At 40.0% G+C, this 20,143-nt stretch overlaps 1 protein-coding gene across 1 annotated transcript in view; it reads right to left on the bottom strand.

The window, feature by feature from the left end:
* CDK17 (cyclin dependent kinase 17) overlaps positions 1 to 7,558 on the bottom strand; it is a 94,977-nt gene extending 87,419 nt beyond the window's left edge. The window contains exon 1 of the mRNA XM_005143124.4: positions 7,143 to 7,558. The gene's annotated coding sequence lies outside the window, so the exon portion shown is untranslated. The remainder of the gene's footprint in view (positions 1 to 7,142) is intronic.
* Between the last annotated feature and the right edge of the window lie 12,585 nt (positions 7,559 to 20,143).

The following is a 20,143-nucleotide window of genomic DNA, read 5'->3' as shown; positions in this document are numbered from 1 at the left end:
GTTTCTTTACATTTCTTTCCTCAAACACTACCAATTTCCAGACCAAAAATCCAATTTCCTTTCATAACTCCAATCTCAAAGACCTACCCATATTTAAGAATGTATTTGATAAGATATATTAGTAATTATTTTCCCACTGTCCCTTCTTATTCAGCACCAAAAAAAGTTTCCGAGCTCCTGTTTTACACATCATTTTTTAAAGACTTGAGCACAACATATATGTCTGATATATTTAGCAGTTGAGGACCTCCTTTCCTCTCTGTACAACAGGAAGTTTCCACTCCCATCTGCTCAGGATACTTAAAATAAATAAATAAATAATTACAAACAGTTGTTTTTCCATTGATTGCACAGAAAGTGACTATTATTTGCATGTAAAAATGAAAGTAAATTTTAACACAAATGCCCATTACAAGCTCCATCAGTTCTCTGACATAGTCAAATGGTCATAAGACACCTGCTGCTACAGGGCTTTAAGCAACAGTGCAGAAGTTATACCAGTTCAAACCCTTCATGGAGCAGCAAAGTTGTTCACAGGCAGCACCAGCCCAACCTTAATCTCTCATGGTCATACTGGAAGACTTAGGTTTTATATTTAGCTTTCAGATCAAACATAAACAAGGTGAATTATGAAATAGTTTCACATTTTACAAGCAGACACTTAAACAGTTTAGCCAGATATTTACAATGAAGCTTTCAGATTGAACAGTAGTTAAGAGGGAAACAAACTCCCAGCAAATGTAAATACCCTACTGCTGTTTATGACAAACAGATCTGAGGAAACCAGAGAAAGAACAGAGGACACAGCTCTGGCAATGAACTATGGCCAAACTGAAAAAAAAAATGGCTTTTCATTTTCCCCAGTTTAACATATATATATGATCACAACTTTTTGGGGCTACACGTTTATGAATTCTACGTTTAGAAATTAAACTTTGTGTCAAGATATACAGAAAACTGGTGGAAATATAATAAAATGTAATCTATTACTTTAAAACTGATTCTCCTTCTGTGTATCACTAATAAATTATTAATCCTATTATATTTTTAAAATAAAAGCTATCCCTAAACCCCACATATCAAACGCAATCAACACTCGGTATCTGTTCTGCATTATAAATGAGAAATTATTCCAAAGCTTTGTAAAATAAATTCCCAAACTAAAAGCCAGTACTAATAGCTGCTTATATTTGATTTAATTACAAAATATCATTAACTATTCAAAAAGGTTAATATGTTGTATTCAATCTCATAAAGTGTGATATAAAATGCCACATCAAAACTGCCATTTTTCCAAGCATCTACAAGCACTAATGACCTGTCCTACAGTAGCTATTGTTTTCCTAATTTTCTGCGAGCTACAGAAATGATCAGCAACTTCCAGTGGCTTTCACTTCCTTAGTGGGAATGCCACAGGTTTCGCAGTGCCTCTTCATGAATGTACTTCGACCATGAGAAGCCCTCATCACACCCCGTTACGTAATGGCAACTATTTATAGCTAAACACTTGATCCATATTATCTGCCAGGTTTTAAACCATTTCATGAGTAGACACTTGATCTACCATTTTAGTTCTTTAATCAAAATGTCACATAACAGCCAAGTAAAAGGTTTCAGAGAACCCTATCTGTAACATCATTATGCCACACGATTTTTTTTTAACCTTATCAAGAGAACCCATAACTTCGTTTCGTAAGATCAGTCTTCTATAAATATATGCTGAACAACAGTTACTGCTTTCAGAGTCCTGCTCTCTCAATATCCATTTCTATGCGTATTAATAACTTTCAAAACCATGGAAAGAAACTTTAAATTGTGCTAAAATTAAATTATTTCACACTGTTCTAAGACATTCTGGAAAAACTCCATCAGCATTAACAATCCAAAAAGCACCTTACTGACTTTGACAATTCCTACCATACAATTTCAGTGGCAGCTGTTTAACACCCTCAGGTTCCATTAGGAGGAGTCTCAGGAGCACCGCACCACATATGACTATCATCTGGTTTACTTCTGAATAGAGAAGTACTTAATGAACATCAGCCTCTTCTGAAGATCACCAAATTCTAACATGTTCTTTAACACATGTAACAGGCTAACGGCTCTGTTAGAATTCCTTTTCCTCTTAAAACATGTCTTGCCTTATTGTCATAGTCTGCAACAGCATGTGTTTTCCTCAGTCTTTAGCTTCCCTTATCAATCATATTCACTTAATTTCAACTCCTTAAATTTTTTTAAAAATTGGCTTCGTTAATCTTATGGGTCACTGTAACTTTTGAAACCATTTTTTTTCTCAACTACAAGACAATGGGTTTACCAGCAAGTAATATTCTTCAATAATTCTCAGTAATCCACATATTTGTCAATGATCTTTATTTTAGTGGATACCGATTAGCACCCATTACTGTATGCCACATTAAATGTTACCTTTAGTGACTTCTGCATAAAAGAAGTCTTACATATACTGGAACAAAATGCAAATAAATTAATATACTTTCATATAGGTAAGGTAAAAGTAGGAAGTCAGAAATACTTGGAAAGAGACATTTCTGAAAGCAGACTAAGGAGTTTATGCTCGTTCACTATCATATAAGCATATCAGTACAGCCACATGCCAGCAAAACGCCCTAATCCACTGAGCACAAAATCTTGATCCTGACAACTTTAACACAAAGTGAAAGCACAGAAGTATCCTCAGTGAAGCTGACAAAGCACAGATGTTAAAAATCAGAGACCATCATGCAACTCTAGCAAGCCTTGAAAACAGCAGCAGTCAGAGAAAGTAGTACAATTAAGAGGTACAGATTATAATTAAAATATGATGAGAGGGCACAGAGTAAAGTCCACTTATGCAAGATACTTAGCAAGATCAACCTAAAATACCAAGTCAGGCAAGAACTCTAGCTAGGAATGTAAATAAAAGACATGCCATTTGTTTGTTCTGGTATAACACAGCCTTGTTCATCATAATATATGCACAACTATTTGTTCCAGGAAAAATAAATAAAAAAATAAGGAAAAAAAAAAGGTCCCAATCAAAACCTAGGATGAAACTGTTCTTCAGCTTATTGTATTGTCAAGGTATTGCAGAAAAAAGCAGAAAACTGGCCTGAAATTCAAAGCCTTTGAGTGTTTATTTAAAAACATTATGAAGTTAGTATTTTTGCTGTTCTTAAAACCATTATGCCTAAATCTGCCCCCTCACATGAAAAATTAAAGCATGATTTGACAGTTATTTCTTCTGCTGCTGCGTTTTTTGATAATGCTACTCACACATTTTTTCTCCAACATTCATGCTTATATATAGCACCCCCAATAACCTGATGTTCCCTCCTGAAGGAAATTTCTAATCCTTTAAAAACAGGCACTAGACCACAAAAGCCCAAACACACCAGTAAAACACAGTTTCAATGCTTTCTAGCATCAGTGTGTCTACAGTTACTTTATAATACAGTCAGATAGAGTATAATGATCTCCAAGGAAGTGGCAAATGCCTTATTATCAAAGGGCTGATGGATGTATGAAAAGCTGGTCTGATGCAAATTACCCGATCTATGCATCTATGTTCTTACGCTCCAGGTTTGCAAACTAGCTCAAGTTCCAGTTTTGTTCATTCCATGGGGCTATCAACATCAGTGGTTAGACGCTCAAGGTCTGAATGGCTGTTTGTAGATGTTCTAATTGGCCAATTCTAGTGAACTCTGAAGTTGACACTGCAACTAAAATGAATTCAGGAAACCACCAACTGTGGAAGAACTACCAAACCATCGGGTCAGTTAAAAGTGAGCATGTGTTGGATTTGTATTCAATACAGAATTATAAGTAGTCATTTGCCTGAACAAGCATTAACTCCTACTTTTCAGAAAGAGGCTGTCAAGAGTGTTTCATGACTCTTCACAAAATACACACGAAAAAGAAAACATCCCACACCATTAGTGAGCATTTCTGGTCATCTAATATTTCTGGAGGAAGCAGTATCTGTTTTCCCCTGCTTCACGGGAAAAAGCATTCTTAGGTCCTTAGAGGTATCTACAGCAGGATATAAGACACTGAATAAGCTTATTAAAAATCCCCCAGACTTAGAATTTTTAAAGGTTTTTAAAAAGTAAATGAAAATTACTGTCTAGTGATCAAAACATACAAATATAAAATGCTTTTACCTCTAACATCCAAGTAAGATAATCTCTACATCAGCATGTGAACGGAGGGGGGGAAAGTCCAGTTCTTACATGCAGAAGGAAAAATCCATAGTGATAATTATGTGCATTGCAAAAAAGACAATGATCACTATCAATGCACTGGTTTAGTCTGGTCTTTAGCTGTGAAGCATAACTGTCAGGGAATCATTTAGCATTTTAAAAGCATTTTTCTATGCCAAAGTGGTTGAGTATTGTTTTACATCAGATTCTGAAGTATCACTGATTAGACTGGTGTTCAGTCGCTGTACCTGATACATATTCAGAGCTTGATGTAAAAAATAAAATAGCACGTATTGAAAAGCATGCAGCTAAGAGCTGAAGATGCCCATAACTTAAGAACTATGAGTAACATTTAGTTCACACATGGACAATTTATGCTGAATAATAACAAAGCTTTTCTAGCTTGATTTTTCAACATGATCTAGTCCATTTTCACAGCGCACTAGGTTATGCATTCAATAAAGACACAACCTTAGGCTAACAAATAAAAGCTGATCATTATGTGAAATATCAACAGCTTCCACTAAATGTGAAAAGTGGGTAAAGAGCAAATTCCTGGAAAGGTTTTAATGCAGACTGTTCATGGAATCAGCCTCCAACAAAGCCTTTCCTAATAGCAGTTTTTAGGTGCCATTGCTCAAACATACAGTACTGAACCAAAACTTAAGACTAGTGAAACATTCTTATTTTTTTCCAATGGCACATAGGCATTTAAGAAAGAGGAAGACTCTGTATGTTAGTAAGCCATCCAAAACCATTCTGCACAGTTTTACTGTAAGAGCTCCACATTGTAAAAATAACACAGGCATAGAGAACATATTAACATCCATGTCATAAGCTGTATCATATTTTCACAGTGCAGTGTTAAACTGAAATTGAAGCCACAGTCATTCAGAGCAAAAACACACCTTTGTTCTAGTTTTCAATTATTCTCAATCTAATTATATTTGGAATCATAAATCAAGTATTTCACTACACGTTAGTGGCATTTTACACATTAAAGAGATCAAGTAATGCACTACATCCTTAGCCAAGCTTAAAATAAATGACTTGCCATTTTCAAACTGTAATTTTCTTCAGACAACACAGCCTCCAATTTGCACACTCTTCAGTATAGATGTAGGCAGACCCCACCTACTGATCTGTGTAGAGCTCCAGGCCCGGTAAAGACAGGGTACACCACACAAAATGCAAATGTGAAGTATGAACTTCTCTGTGTTATCCTTCCTAAAGATACTTCCTAAAGACTCATTACAGTCAAAGCAGTATTTAAATAATACCATGAAGATGCTTTCATCTTTCAAATTTAAGTGGTCCTTTTAATGCCAAGTTAACATTATAATGGTTTCTCTATGCTAGAGAAGTAAATTCAGTTTGTTCTTTCAAGTATAAATAATTTTAAAGGAAATTTTTCACTATGCATTTCAAACATATGCTTTTATGCTTTCAGGTCTGCTACTTCTGTGTTAACTACTTAAAACAAGTTTCACATCGTTTACTTAAGTGCAGATATAAATAACAAGAGCTGCATATGAGGATAGAAAATTCCTACAACAAAGCAATATGGCAATTTAACATCTTAACTGCTTAAATTACCGGATCATCTACTTCCCTTTTACCTAATTTTAACAAGAAAACAAACTGAATTTGGTATCAAGTCTAATTTCACAAATATATTATTCTGACCCACATCTTCCAAGTATTCAACCTTTGGTTATCTAGTATCCAATTCAATTAATACAATTTAAAAAGAAGGTAGGATGGGGGGAATGGAAGACTGTCAAACCAGACTTTCTCTTCTCATATCTATGCCATCATTGCTATGAGAAAATTGCTATTGATCTGTTAAATTACAAAAAAGAAAACACATATATATTCACCAAAATTTAAACAATATACAAAAAATTAAATTGATGCTTTTTTAAATTACTGAGTTTGGATTATGATCTATCTCATCCCTGTTTCCCTTGTAACACCCATAATACTGTTGCCACCATTAGCGAAGTGCCAGAGACAGGCAATGAGTTTAAAAGAACAACTCCAGCCAGCCACCGAAACTGTTGCAGTAAAAAGACAAAGGGGATCAAGGTCAGCATTCTTCTAACGCAGCAGCTAATCCACGCCATTGAACACGGCACTGGAACTGGTGGGCGTGAAATTTTCCATGAAATAGAAAATATACCAAATGCCACCTAATTCCTCTTGTCCTTTGGAGAGAAGAACCATTTTCCTCTCACTGGACTCAAGCCATTACATATCTGAGAGAGGAAGGGGAGGGAGGAAGAGGAGTTCACAGAAGTTCAGGGTCAGCAAATGTTCACATATCCTGTCATCAACGAACTCGAAGCTCGGGGCACAAAAACTCTTATGCCACGCACAGAAACCTATACATTTTGGGTTTGCAGAGGGAGGAGGGGAGACCTGCGATTAAGAGCGAATGTGTCATACTTGCGGAGGCTGCGAGGAGAAGAGCTGTCAGGAGAAAGCAGCCTCGTTTGAAGGGGAGGAGGCAGTGGGGAAAGGACGATTACCAACACCGGATCACCAAAAAACGCCGCTGTGCCCACCGGCTACCAGCCCCGGCTCACGACTCACACCTGGCTTCCATCGGCCCCTTCCGCAGACCAAGACCAGCCCTCCGGAGCTGCCCCCAGCCGCGGCACCGGCCCGGCGGAGCCGCTCCCAACCACCACCGGGCAACGGAAATCCCCTACAGCCCAGCCCGGAGAGGCAGAGCGGCCCAGCCAGCCCCGACCCTCTCTCCCAGAGGGCTTCCCTGGTACCTCCCGGGGCTCCAGCAGGGCGCCTTCCGCCCCCGCTCCCACCACCCTGCCCCCGGTACAGCGGTTCATCTCACACGCACTCGCAGGCAGAGGCCCCCCACGGCCCTGCGGGCCGGACCCGCACGCCGTGGCTGGGAGACAATAAGCAGCTACAACTCACCAGCAGCGCCGGAGCTCCGTGGGTCCGGGGGCGGTTCCTCTCCCCCTTCTCTTCCCCTCCTCCTCCTCCGCCCAGGAGCGGTATCCGGCCGCCGGGAACCGAACCCCCCTTTCCCTCGCTGCCCCTAGAGCCTCCGCCGGGCCGCCGGCCGCGCTCCCTCCCAAGGAAAGTCACTTTATTCCCCGCTCCAACATGGCTGCTCCCCCCGCCGCCGCAGCCTTCGCCTTGCCGCGGCTCCTCGCCGACGGAAAGCGGCCGCAGGCCGTGCTCGGGAGCCGCTGGCGGTGCCGAGAGCTGTCCGGGTGGCCCCGAGTCAGCCGGGTCGGGCTGCGGGAGTGCGCGAGAAAAGGCCAGGCCGGGCCCAGCCAAGCAGAGCGGCGCTCCGCGTCTCCACCGTGGACTGACGCCTCCGCCCGTTCGCAGCGCGAAGGCTCGCACTGAGCCAGCCCCGCCGGAGCGCAGGAGGGGCCGGCCGGGAGGCCCAGGCACCGGCGACACCTAGCGGCCGCAGCGGCTCCGGCACAAGCTGAGCCTGTGGCTGCACACGGAGCGGGGGGGCCCGGCCGGGGACGGGGGGAGTTGAAGGCGGAGTGTGCAGCCAGCGCCGTGGGGAATGCCTTGGGGGGACGGCGAGGGGGCTCATGTCGCAGCCTTTCCTTGGGCTGCCCACCTCGCTGACGGGGAGCTGAGCCGAGCCGAGGGGGGCGCTGCTGCTCCCTCCTCAGCGGCCGCTTGCAGCCGCCGCCTCTCGCAGGAGGAAGTGGATCTGCTCAGGGGAGGCTGCCGAAGCTTGGGAGGCCGCCTCGAGGCTCTGCCAGCCGCGGGTGTCTGAGGGGTCTCCCTGGGCGGTTTCGGAGAGAGCACGGTGGAAGGGGGTGTTTGTTCGCCTCATGTGTGCCGGTTCCTGGCGGTGTTTCCTCTTGGGTTTGCGGGTGATTTAGCTGATCTGTGAGGTAACATACATCTGCTCTCCCCCACCCTCCGGCTGGCAAGTCAATAACTGAAGCTAAGGGAAGCTGTGTGGCTTTTGAGGTCGATTTCTAGCTCATCCCTTCCATGTTTATTCTTGCGGTGTTTTCTTCCTTTGTCTCCTGCATTCACCCTGTGTACCATCCCACTTCTGTGATGGCTCTGCCGGCACAACCATGCTTTCTTCCTGTGCTTAGAATCCTTTTCCTCTCACAATGATCTGGTTTGTGTTTTCTTGCTTCTCAGCCCCTTCCACCTGTAAATTTATTAGCTGTTGTGTGTTACTGGGGGAAAAAAAAAGCTAAAAACTAGTCTTAGGAGCCAGTTATTCTGCACTATCTTCATTTTTGTATTTCCACCATGCAAAGGGCAAAATACAACAGGAAGGCCAGATGTTAAGTGATTTTAGTGACATGAGTTTGAACTTAAGGTACCAGTCAAAAATACACTTAGGACAGAATTTGGCAAATTGGTTTTGGTTTTTTTTCCCCCTTTTAAACATGACTCCTGCCTGCTTTTTCTCTTAGTTTATCAGCTGAAGTTAAATGTCACAGCCACCGGGACTTCCATCCAGATGAGTCTCCCCATCATCGTTCAGAGCAGGGCTACTGGCTGAATATGCCAGACTATGTCATGGGCTCTAAAGAGGAACTTAACAGGTCTTTCAAGTCTTTGCTTTGCCGCACTCCTGTATTTGCTTGAGGGAGGCCAAAGCTCCACCATTCTGCAGGTGCGTCTGTGCTATGCTGTGTCTGGGTGGAGACCAGAGTGTGTTTTAATTTATAGCAGCAGCAACAAGCTCCTAATCTTGAGGAACTGCACGTGCAGCTCATTCTAGCCAGTCCTTATCCACGGTAGGGCCAAGTGGGAGCTGCCTTTGCAGGAGCAGTGCCAGCTGAAAATTTCCCTTCTTCCAGCTCCATTGCACCATTCCAGCAGCACAGGCAAACAGAAAACACAGATCACTTGTTCTTGCCTAAAAAAGGAATGCAAGCATGAAACTACTTCTTACACACACAGAAATTAACTTTGGTCATGCTGATGTAGGCTTTTGTTGAAAGCAGCTTAGGATAAAAATGAGTAAATATGACTCAAAAACAAACATGCTGTTTATAGAGAAAAAAATGTGATTATTAAGGTCTTTTTGAATGTTTTTGAGATGTGGGATAGCTACATATTATTTTTGCAACATTTGTGGGTTTCTAATAGCACACAAAAAGCAGACACTCCAGCTTTGAACCTCCTGGTAATGCAAAGAAATCCCTTACAGATCTCCTTTAAAGCTCAGGACCTCTCAGTTCTTGCTAGACCTACCAGTTCTTCTGATCTTTGGATGCTAACAAGATGATGTGTGTTTTGTTTTATCTTACTCAATTTGAAGGCTATTCTGGGTAAGTAATATCATTATAAATGATTGTGTGCAACTTTGTTATTACATACATGATTTGTAAAACAAGTTCTTGAGATGGTGCAGTAGTGAGCACACTTATTGTAGCACATCCAAGTAAATTATGATCCATAAATGAGGTATAGAGAGAAGCTGAGCTGAATGTTTATGAAGCTTCAAGTATTAAAAATAGCAGTAAAATATGCTTGGTTTATACATATTCATGTCTGCCATTGATACTTCTGTTATGCTAGTAAAAGTAATCATGACAAAAGAAGAAACTAGAAAATGGACCTTTAAGATGACTAACTGGCCCAAGAAATAAGGGGTCAACCCTGACTGCGGTGCAATAAGAGTACCTTAAGTTTTTCCATCTTTAATGGGGAGAATAGTGAGCTGTTAAGAGGGAAAACATTTGATAATATTGTAACACTTGATACCCATTTGGCCTTTGTATTTACCACATCTAGGTAAGAGACAGGGCAGAAGTAGGATAGAGTGACAGACATAAGTTTGAAACATAAGCACCAATTTTGATTTATTTATCCCATGAGCCTGGTTTTATTACTATAGCTATTGATTTGTTTTATTATTTAGTGAATATGTAGCAATGAATCACACTTCCATCTAGCTAACCATGATTATTATTATTTTAAACTAGTTTTAAGATATATTGGCTGCTGAGTGCAGTAGGTTTGCTCTCTAAGCCAGCAAAAACGGAGTATACCCAGGTTACATGAAATGAGTTATTGCTACTGGACAATCTGATGAAATCTACATCAGCCATGCAGTAGGAATACAGTGCTGTCAGGGGACCAAGATTTCCTGCTTTGAATATGAATACACTGGCTTTGCCTCTGCATTGATTGAACAGAAAGACGTAGTTATTTTGTGACAGTAAAAGTCTAGAAGTTAAATCAGTGAAGTTCACATAATGGTAGATGGATATCTTACAGGAGTGTATGTATTCTTAGCACAATGCATGTGGAAAGCAGTTACTTTCCTGTCAAGATCCAAGTTCAGGATTCTGTGTCACAGCAGCCAGAGTCCGCAACCACTCAACCAGGCTGCAGCATGGGAAAGCAATATGCCCCACTACAAAGAATGTATTCCTTTGCAGGGGAAAGTCTGGAAGACTTGGCAGGTAATTAAGAGGAAGTGATTTTAAAATACAATATCTTGGTTTGAAACACAGTTTTGTTTTCTATTGGTTGCCAAAAATTTCTAAAGAATGCAGTTTCCTCTAACTAATTGTATCTGTGCTCTGAGAGCAGAAACAGAGCTATTCTGCTTACAGTATGAGCTATTTATATACTAGACTGTGTAGCACTCATTTTGTGTAGGTGGTAGATGACCATCACAGAAACTCCAATCCATTTAAAGTGATCAAATTAAGATACTTTCTTGCTTTCTTATACCAAACTGGCATTCACATAAAGTATTTTCCAGGTTGCTTGGATTTAGTACAAAGTAATTCCTGAGGCCCTTAGGCTAAAAAGAAAAATTCTCTTAATGTCACTGCAGGAACAAACCCCTTCCTCTTTGAATGAATGGAAGCAGGAAGTAGCAACAAGAAGGTCACTCTTGCAAGAAACAAAAAGCGATATGCTGCTTCTCCTAACATGAACTGCAGCCATGCATTGAGTAATGGATAACTGGTCATTGACTTAGTTGCACTGTATATTTCAAATAGAAACAGGGAAAGCAACTGTTTGTTCTTGTTAACCTTGCTTGTTTGGCAAGCAGAAAGAGTTCCTGAAGTGCAAATAGTGGGGTGTTCGTTATCTGCACTTGAGATTTGCATTAGTGTAGTTACACTGGTGTTTGGAGACTGATTAACTGCTGGAGAAAGTACCATTACTGTGTAATCCTGTGCTTTTCCTTTCTCTTTCTGTCATTTTATAGCATATATATATTTATTATATAACACACGACATATACATATGACGTACTATTGTCACTCTTCTTCTTCCTGTTTCTTTAGGTTGCCTAACCTTTCAGTTCCCATCTGTAACTTCATAACATCAAAATGTTACTCTAATATTATTTCTTGTTTCCCTACACATTGTATCACTAAATTTTAAATATTATTTTATCATTCATGTAGATAAGAATTTATGTCTTTACAATGTCTCGGTCAATGCTTTTATTTATATCCAGTATTTCTGAGCCTTGGACATACAAAATATTTACTGGTTATGCATATTTTCAGGATATGTGTCATTGGTTTAGTGGGAAATCTAGTTTGATTGCTTCATTTCTAGTATAAATAAAGTCTCCATTGGCTTCAGCAAGAATCAGGTTAATCCTTTTAGAAGGAAGTTAATAGCATGGAGAGAGACTTTCTGTACATTTCTGCCCAGGTTTGCAAACAAATGGCTAGACACTTCTTTATTTCTCTGCTGCTGCTCTGAAAGGCAGGGCATCCTGCTTTTCAAAACCAAAGATATTAGGCCTACCCCAACCCAGTACAATTATCATAGTCAGATAGGAAATGGTGAGGTACTTTCTGTAGATTGTCTAAAAATGAGCTTTCTGCAGTAGATGATAGTTTCACTATGGAACTCTAGCCTGGTGAAAGAAAGATTTTTTTAATATTTTGTTTATATTTCATGTTGGATACTAAAATAGATTAAAAGAATTTGAGAGAAACAGTGAAGATCTGCAGGTAGTGAAAGCAGGTCACTTGTGTATGCACACATCTGCTGCTTCTCCTTTTCAAGTACCATTCAGGGCTACACTTTTCCCTTCATGAAAGTGAGATCTGAAATGGCAGGGGAATAGGCTCCTATTCTTCTCCTCTGATTCTTTCATGCAGGTTTGGTGTCTTGGACAGAACAGCAAGCATCTCTTCTTCATTGCAAGTAAATTGCTGCATAGAAATTTGCAGTCATTACTCACTGAATTGATTAGAAATGCCATCAGTGAGTCTTGGAACATTTGTACGACTGCCAATTCAAAGTACTTAGTAGATTTGAAAATAAAGCACAAAATACACAGACTCCTGCAGTTACAAGATTATAGGTGTCACACTTACTTTTTTCCTCATTGTAATGGTTGCTCTCTCCAGAGAGTTTTAGGACTTAAGTGAAATTGCTTTCAGTCATGACAGCTACTTACTTTTCTGTAATCCTTTTACATAAAAATGAAGTTTGTTCTAGCAAAGATGGTATCTGTTCCAGCAAAGGTGAAAACAGATGATTCTCAAATTTATGTTTTTAAGGCTAGATAGGAAGATGTGGAGACATGGGAATAAAATAAGTGGGACCAGAGCTAAAATCCAATGTAGAGAATACAGAGTGTAAGAAAGGCCACATGAAAATGGACCAGCATACATAGTGGATGTTGGAGATTAAGTGAAATATAGGAAATCTGAATGAAATGGATTGAGGGGAACATAGGCTACTGTAGGAAGGACTGAGTGCTTCACACATTGCTCTGTGCACCACAGGTCAAGGGTATATGATGTGTTGCTGATGTGCAGAATGTTCCTTATGTATTCTATGCTAACATCAACTATATTTTTGAGCTTTTGTACTGGCAGCTGGCTGTCAGGATTGCTTGTAAATTTATAATGGTAACTTTTGAGATGTCAGTGAGAGACAGTCTATGTAAAGCAAGCAATAAGGAAAGAGAAGTGGGACAGTAGGAAAGCTGAGATGGATGTAAGAGAATGCATGAAGATATGAAAAAAGAATGCAGGAAATTAGGTGTTATGTAGATGTAGAGCTTTACCGGGCAGTCTAGGCCAAAGGCTTTTACTATATTGTAATCTTATCAACACTAACTATGCTAGGTAGATAGGTGGAATTAAGATGTTACTTTTTAATGCATTACTGCCCCAGCTAGTTGCCCTACGCTTCTGCTGATAGTTGTTACACCCTGAGGGAGAGGAGACAGGAATCATACCTGTTTCCCTGTATAGTATGGCAATTAGCTTTAACCACCAGTGAGGACATTGAGACAGGTGGGTCAGATGCCTGTAGTTTCTTATGCCATGACTCCTACAAGGACGGTACCTTCTGGCAGATGGGAGGGACAAAGTGGTTAGTCTGTAATTCCTTCTTAAATAAGCACAGCCGGATCAGTCAGGCTTCTCTCAACTGATTTTTGCTGTCCTGTGAATCCTCCTGCTTTAGGCAGCCATGTGTATAATCATATGTTGGTGCTAGATTTGGAAGACTGCAACTAAGTGAGACAGAAAAAGGGTGGCATAAAACCAGAAGGGTTTATATAGCAGCTTCTATGCTCACGGAAAAAAACATTTCCTCTTAGGTGCCAGTGAGAAACTTCACATTTCTGCATGTGCATTGAAGGTTGAATTTTTGTCTTGGACTGGTTTTCTTACGAAGAACCTCAGAAAAAGGACGATTAATATTTCTGACATTGAAAATATTGAGATGAATAATTTCTACAAATGTAAAGACAGAAAAAGATGATGTCACATGTAAATTCCGATTGGTTTAATTGTAGAATTCCCCACTGATTTCTTTTTTCTGTAGCTTCTTATTGCTTACTTTGCCAAATTGTTGATTGATCAACTCAACTGTTCTCTAAGTCAAGCATGGCATTTTTTTTAGGTCTGTTTCAGCACAGTATAAAGTAATTAGAGCTATAAACAAAAAAGAAGCAGGAATGCCACAAACCCCCACAAATCTATTACTTGTCATGTGTAGAGTCTAGCTGTTACCACAGAAGCATGTTAAAATTAAATGCTGAGCTCTGTTTAATATACTTATTTGTTCTCTCCTTCTTTGCCTTTACCATTCTTATTTCAAAGCTCTTCATTCACTTCACAACATGGCATATTCGTGGTCATGTAGATACTTATAATCCACAATAAATTGCTGTATAATTATTCTTGGCTTTTAAAAACAAACAAATATTGAGTTGGAGCTTTTGTAGCCACTGCATAGGTGGCTGTTACAGTTAGTCAGGTATTTTGCAGAACAGATATTTATCTATATCCATTTGCAGACCATACAGAGATTAGAATAAATGTCTACTAGAAATTAAAAACAATAAAAAAGAGGATGGAGCTATGTTCTTGAAATTCTGTATTAGCATGATTTCATATCATTAGGATGCTCAGGCAATACTTTGCTTTAAAAATTAATTTACCTTTTTTATAATTCATCAAAATATTTTGTTTTGCCCACCAATAAGCTCTCCATAGAAACAGTTGTATCTTAGTAACATAACAAGAATAGAGTTCAGGGAATACACTGCATCTGTATATGCTGCCCTTAAAAGAGACATTTGTCACTGTTAAAGGGAATGTGAGAGTTGTCTTTCTGCAGTTGAGCAGGAACATGACTGCAGTACAACATGTCATGGTGTTTCCTAGGTTGATCTCCTTACACATGAGATACAGGTCACTTCTATCTGCGTTTATTCCTCAGCCTTCATAGCCACATATCAGCAAAGATGCAAACTGCTGTCTGGTTTTATGTTTTGGCTTTAATTGGCTGCTAGCCAGTGAGCTACACAAGCTCTTTTTGCTTTTGGCCATTGTAAGATGAATTAAAATCTGTTTTTGCTACCGCTCCGTTTTCTTTTTTGGTTGGGTTATTTTTTTTTCGTTGCTTTTATTTTTTTTTTTTTTCATTCTGCTACATAGAAAAATCTTGAAAATCTAATTGCTGGTGTCACCTCATGCAGGTCTGTAGTTACTCTGTTGGGCACTGCTTTTCCACCATGTCCACAGACCAGCTGGACAGCACCAGATGACCCTAGTTTTATCAGACCTTACTGCTTTGCCTCTCCTTTTTGCCCTCTGGTGGTTGCTGTAAGGCACCTGTTTGTTCTCTGGCACCTAATAGATTGCTGTCTCTCCCTCCACAGAGGCTTTTTAAGATGTCAGCCAACAGAGCATCTTATCCTGGGTTCTGATTAAGGGCAAGACTTGTTATCAGGTTTAGTTTCAGGCCCGGACTAACTGAGGGAATGAAGACAGAGTCAAGATACCTCTCATTGGCATGCAGTTATTGAAAGAATATGTCTGGAGGCAAAAGAGAGGCCTAGGAACCAGGAGAAACCAGGCATATTTAAAAATAAACTCTATTTCCCTCTGTGTGGGGAGAATGAGGCAGGAAGAAAGGATCTGCTGAAACATGGTTTTAAAAATTCCACATTTGTCTGTGTTTTCAGCACTAGAGGGTGAGCTATTTCAAAATAAGAAATTGGGACACTGGGAGGGGTCTTTTTTGTTATTTTAGGAGAACATTGGGGTACTCTGAGCTGCCAGTGATGTTTTAGGAGGCTGAGTGAGGATGAAAGGAGGCTGAGGTGTGAAAAAAGCAGCAAAGTTTTAGAAGCCATGGGTGTTTTTACACCCCTCTCTTACCTTGGAGACACCCTTCCCTCAGTTCTCTTTGGCTATGGCTTCATGAGGTCTCATGCAGTTGTCAGTTCTCACTCTACAGCCTGCATCATCTTTCTGCAGCTGCAGTTTGCTTCCCTTACCTTCCGCATGGGTGGTAATGAGACAGGGCAGGGATATTTTCCTGGTGGTGAGAATGGATGTGGGAAAAGGAAGAAGACATAGCACTGATAGGAGAGCAGGAAGGCATGCAGTGATGCTGAAGGGTGGTCTGTATGGAGGGAAGAGATGCAACCTAAAGCAGCTGTTTTCCTCTCCTGGGCCCTAACAGGGCTGGCAGACTGCTGCCCTCAGCAGCTGTCATAGCCTGTGTCTACATTAGCACTTTGTTTCAAAGCAAATAGCACAGTTTGGACAAAAAAATCCTATCATTGTCCATTTGCTATGTGTTGTTTCGGTTCTCAGAGTGGTTTTGGTATATACAAACTAAATTCCTTAAGGAGGAAAAGAAAGCAGAAGCTCTGCTTTGAATCTACTCTACATGCACCCTAGTGCTAATGGGGACAGTAGATTCCAGAAGAGCATGTGAGCTGCATCACTACAAAGTCCTCCAGCACATACCTAACACTTCTTCTCCTCAGAAAGCTTTGAATCACATGTGTAGCAGAGATGTTTGGTTCTGGAGACTAGGCTAAAAATAATGCAGCATAAACCCCCAAAACACATATAATGGAAAAATTAGGTGCCTCAGTATCAACTGTTTTGTTCTGCTGATCCACTCCTAATGTGCTGAATTACTTTCTCATGAAAATACTGCTTTTCTTTGCCTGTACCTTGAGCTGACTTTGGCATATGGAAAATCTAACATAAAATGTATGTAGAACATTTATTGTATCTGATAGGGGGGATGTTCACCCAGTTTAACTGTATATATTAGCTTTTAAGACAGCTCATTAATCATTGTTAATGTTGCTCATCTTAACTGGAATGGAAGAGATAAAGCAAAATCTGCCAGCAGTCACAGTAGTAGGTATGCTGGTATCATAGCCAAGGATGCAGAGAATGCTGTGGTACTGTACCCCAGGCTGGATTGAAGGCACAGGGGCTGAAAACTGTGAAAATATCATATGTGCCTGCTAGAAAGGTAGAAGAAACCAAACAATGTTTAATCCAGAATGATGAATAGATACAACAGTCAATACTTACTAACTATAAGTTACAAAATTATATAAATTCTTAAGTGTTGTATTGTCTTGTTTTGTTTTTTTTTTTTTCACTTTTCCTATGATTTTCATTTATTTGCATAGCTCAGTGACAGCACTGATCTAAGCTTATCCAAGTACCTCTGTGCTATGTGCTGTTATTGTCACAGTCAAGATTTGGTTACAGCGGCTCCCAGGAGTCAAAACGTGCCCCCATCCCTCACATATCCTACTGTGAATTGAAAACATGTTCTAACAAAATGTTATGAAAGGGCATGCAAGATTACAAAGACATTTTTTTCATATGGAAAATTCTCATGTAATTTGTATAGTTTAATCTTTTTTTCTTGCCATGTCAGATAAACCTAGACATTCTGCTCTCAGATGATAGCACATTTGGAGATCTGAGAGAAACAAGGAGCTGCTGGAACATATTGCAGAAACTTAAAGCACTTAGCAACAGAGAGAGTGTGGGATGCAGTGACAGAAGCCGGAATGTGGAAACAAGTAACACTGAGGCTGCTGTTTGAGAAAGAAGAGCTTTTACTTTGTTTATAATTTCAGTAATTCTAAAGAACTTCACAGTGTGGGAGGTCACTGCAGTCTCTGACTGCATATATTCTTCTCTGTGTGACTGTTTTTCAGACTCTTATGATAATTATTACCCAGGAGTGCTGGCTGTATTAATTTCCTTTTGTATTTCCTGTGTCTCTCAAAGCCCAGAAAAGTAAAAATCAGGTATTTATTTTGCTTCAGTTTATCCTGTTAAAGCATATTCATATGCTGTGCTATGAAGAGCTGCGTATCAGGAAATAGCTTGACTGTAGAGCTTGATTCTCCACATACTCATATAACTCTCCTTATGCATACAGTGAAGCAGCATTCTTTTTTTTTTTTTTGACCTATTAGGTCCAGTCTTTAAAATCATAACATCTTCTGGAGTGACACAAACGTTCACCATAATGATTTTTAGTGCTTTTCACCAGATCCTCCTTTGCACCAGATCTTATTAGTGTACGGACAGTGTGAGCTAATAATGATGGATGTCAAATAACTACTAAAAAGAAGATGGCTGAGGTGCTGATCAGGATAAACAGAGTTGAGATAAAGAAAAAACATCTTTTTTTTCTGACATCAAAGTGGGTTTTAGAAGGGGGGTCAGAAATTGGTGTGTTTCTAAGCTCTGCAGGTCCCACTGCAGTAGAAATGACCTGGAGAACTGGAATTTTATTCACCAGTTACTGGAAACTATTTTACTGAATGCATATGCATCTGCAAATGCAAAAATCTTTCCTCTGAACAGTTATCGTGCATTTGAAATGGAGGGGCTGCACAGCACCAGTGTTGAAACAAAGGCTATAGGCTGTGCAAGATGCTTAAGGAATTTAGAAACCTTATCGTAAATGTTACATTTTGTATTTAATGAGTGTTGAACTAGCCATTAGCTTGTATTTTCTTTTTCCTCTCTGTAAATCTCTCTTGTGGTTTGCATTACTCAGTAGTCTAACTGTGTCCATTTTTCAGGTATTCTTTACTGAAAATAGTAGTCAAAGGAAATGACAGAGATATACTAAATTGTGGTAACAATAAAGGTGCTACAGAAAAGCATAGAACAGGAAAAAAGAGATTAATAAATCCTATATAATAATGATGATAAAAATGTGGCAATGGTTTCAGTTATTAAAATGCAGTAATCACCTTATGCTAGGTAACAAAATAAAAAACAAAAGTAAAATTAAATTAAATAAAAAAAGGAATCAGAATGAAGTCACCAGAGCAAAGCTGGGTAACAAATGTATTAACAAGGAAATTACTACTGTACGGAGACATTCCTAGACTGTCAGAGAAGTGAAATGTAGACAAGGCATTATCAAATCATTCAGGGTACAACAGGGTGAACCTGAAAAGTCATCCCGCGACACTTACCAACAGACATCTCTTCAAGCCTTCCAAAACTGGGACCTCTTACAGCTCACTAATGAAAAGATCATCTTGGCCTGAACCTCCCTAGCTCCCTTTGCTTAGGAACAACCCTGAAAAAATGCTCCATCATTTGTACCCACAGGGCAAAACACTTTTCCTTGAGGAAGTTTCCCACAGCTCCCTGTCTGAAAACTTCTCAGGGACTAAGCGCCAGACTGTCTCGCTACATGTTAATGTCTGTCTTCCATATTAATAGCTACAGAGCCCCAGAGAGGAAGTATCACCTGTTGAAGAGGTTTAGAGACCTGAAATTCCAGCACCATTGCTAAAACACATGGCTTGACATACTCCCACTTCAAGGCTTTCCTTTCTTCTTACTCTCATCTATTGCTCTCAGCTACTCCCTTTCTCTGCTCCTAAGGAAGACCATTATCTCAGATCTCTGCTGCACCCAACATGCATAATTGCCACCATCAATCCTGAATTCTCTGACTCAGAAAATGTAAGTCAGAGGCTTGGGGGAGCTCCAGCTGCTCTGATGATCTGCCCGACCCCCTCACCTTCCCATACAGCACTCTCACTCTCGGTCTTGTATTGCAACTGCTTCTCTTAAAAACATCTTAGATAATGCAAATTTTAGGAGCAGTACCATTAACCACCCCCCACCTTTGCCTCTGCTGAAAATCCCAGGGGTTTTTTAAATGGTGTAAAAGCTTTTCCAAAGACAAAAATCCCCTCCAACACTTCAGGACACTACTGATGTCATATTCTTCAGAATAATAAATTAAGGCTCTTTTCCATAGAAAATGAACGTGGAACCCCCCTTTTAATGTGTGAAAGAAGCCAGCGTCACTATCATGCAGGGAGCTGGAGCTAGATACTGGTCAGTGTTGCTGTTATCAAAGGGAAGCTTGCTGTATTTTAAAGATATGAGAAACTGAGGCCTAGGGTCTGCCACAGCTAACTTGATCTTTTTCTTGCCCAGAAGCCCAAATCACAGCAAACATATGTATGAAACTGGAAGTAAATATATATTTTTAGGAAGAATTCTGAAGAAGGTATAAATTTTTTTCTTTTCCATGTCTTTCCCTCTTGTGTCCAGACTGTCTTTCACTATTCTGAGCAGCTTCCATGGCTGTATTTGAGAGACGTACTTCCATCAGTGTTTAAGGCATGATTTATTTTCTCTTAAGGGAAG

The sequence above is a fragment of the Melopsittacus undulatus genome, chromosome 5 (assembly GCF_012275295.1).
Source record: "Melopsittacus undulatus isolate bMelUnd1 chromosome 5, bMelUnd1.mat.Z, whole genome shotgun sequence".
In the NCBI taxonomy this organism is placed as follows: domain Eukaryota; kingdom Metazoa; phylum Chordata; class Aves; order Psittaciformes; family Psittaculidae; genus Melopsittacus; species Melopsittacus undulatus.
This window is presented reverse-complemented; position numbering and strand designations above follow the sequence as displayed.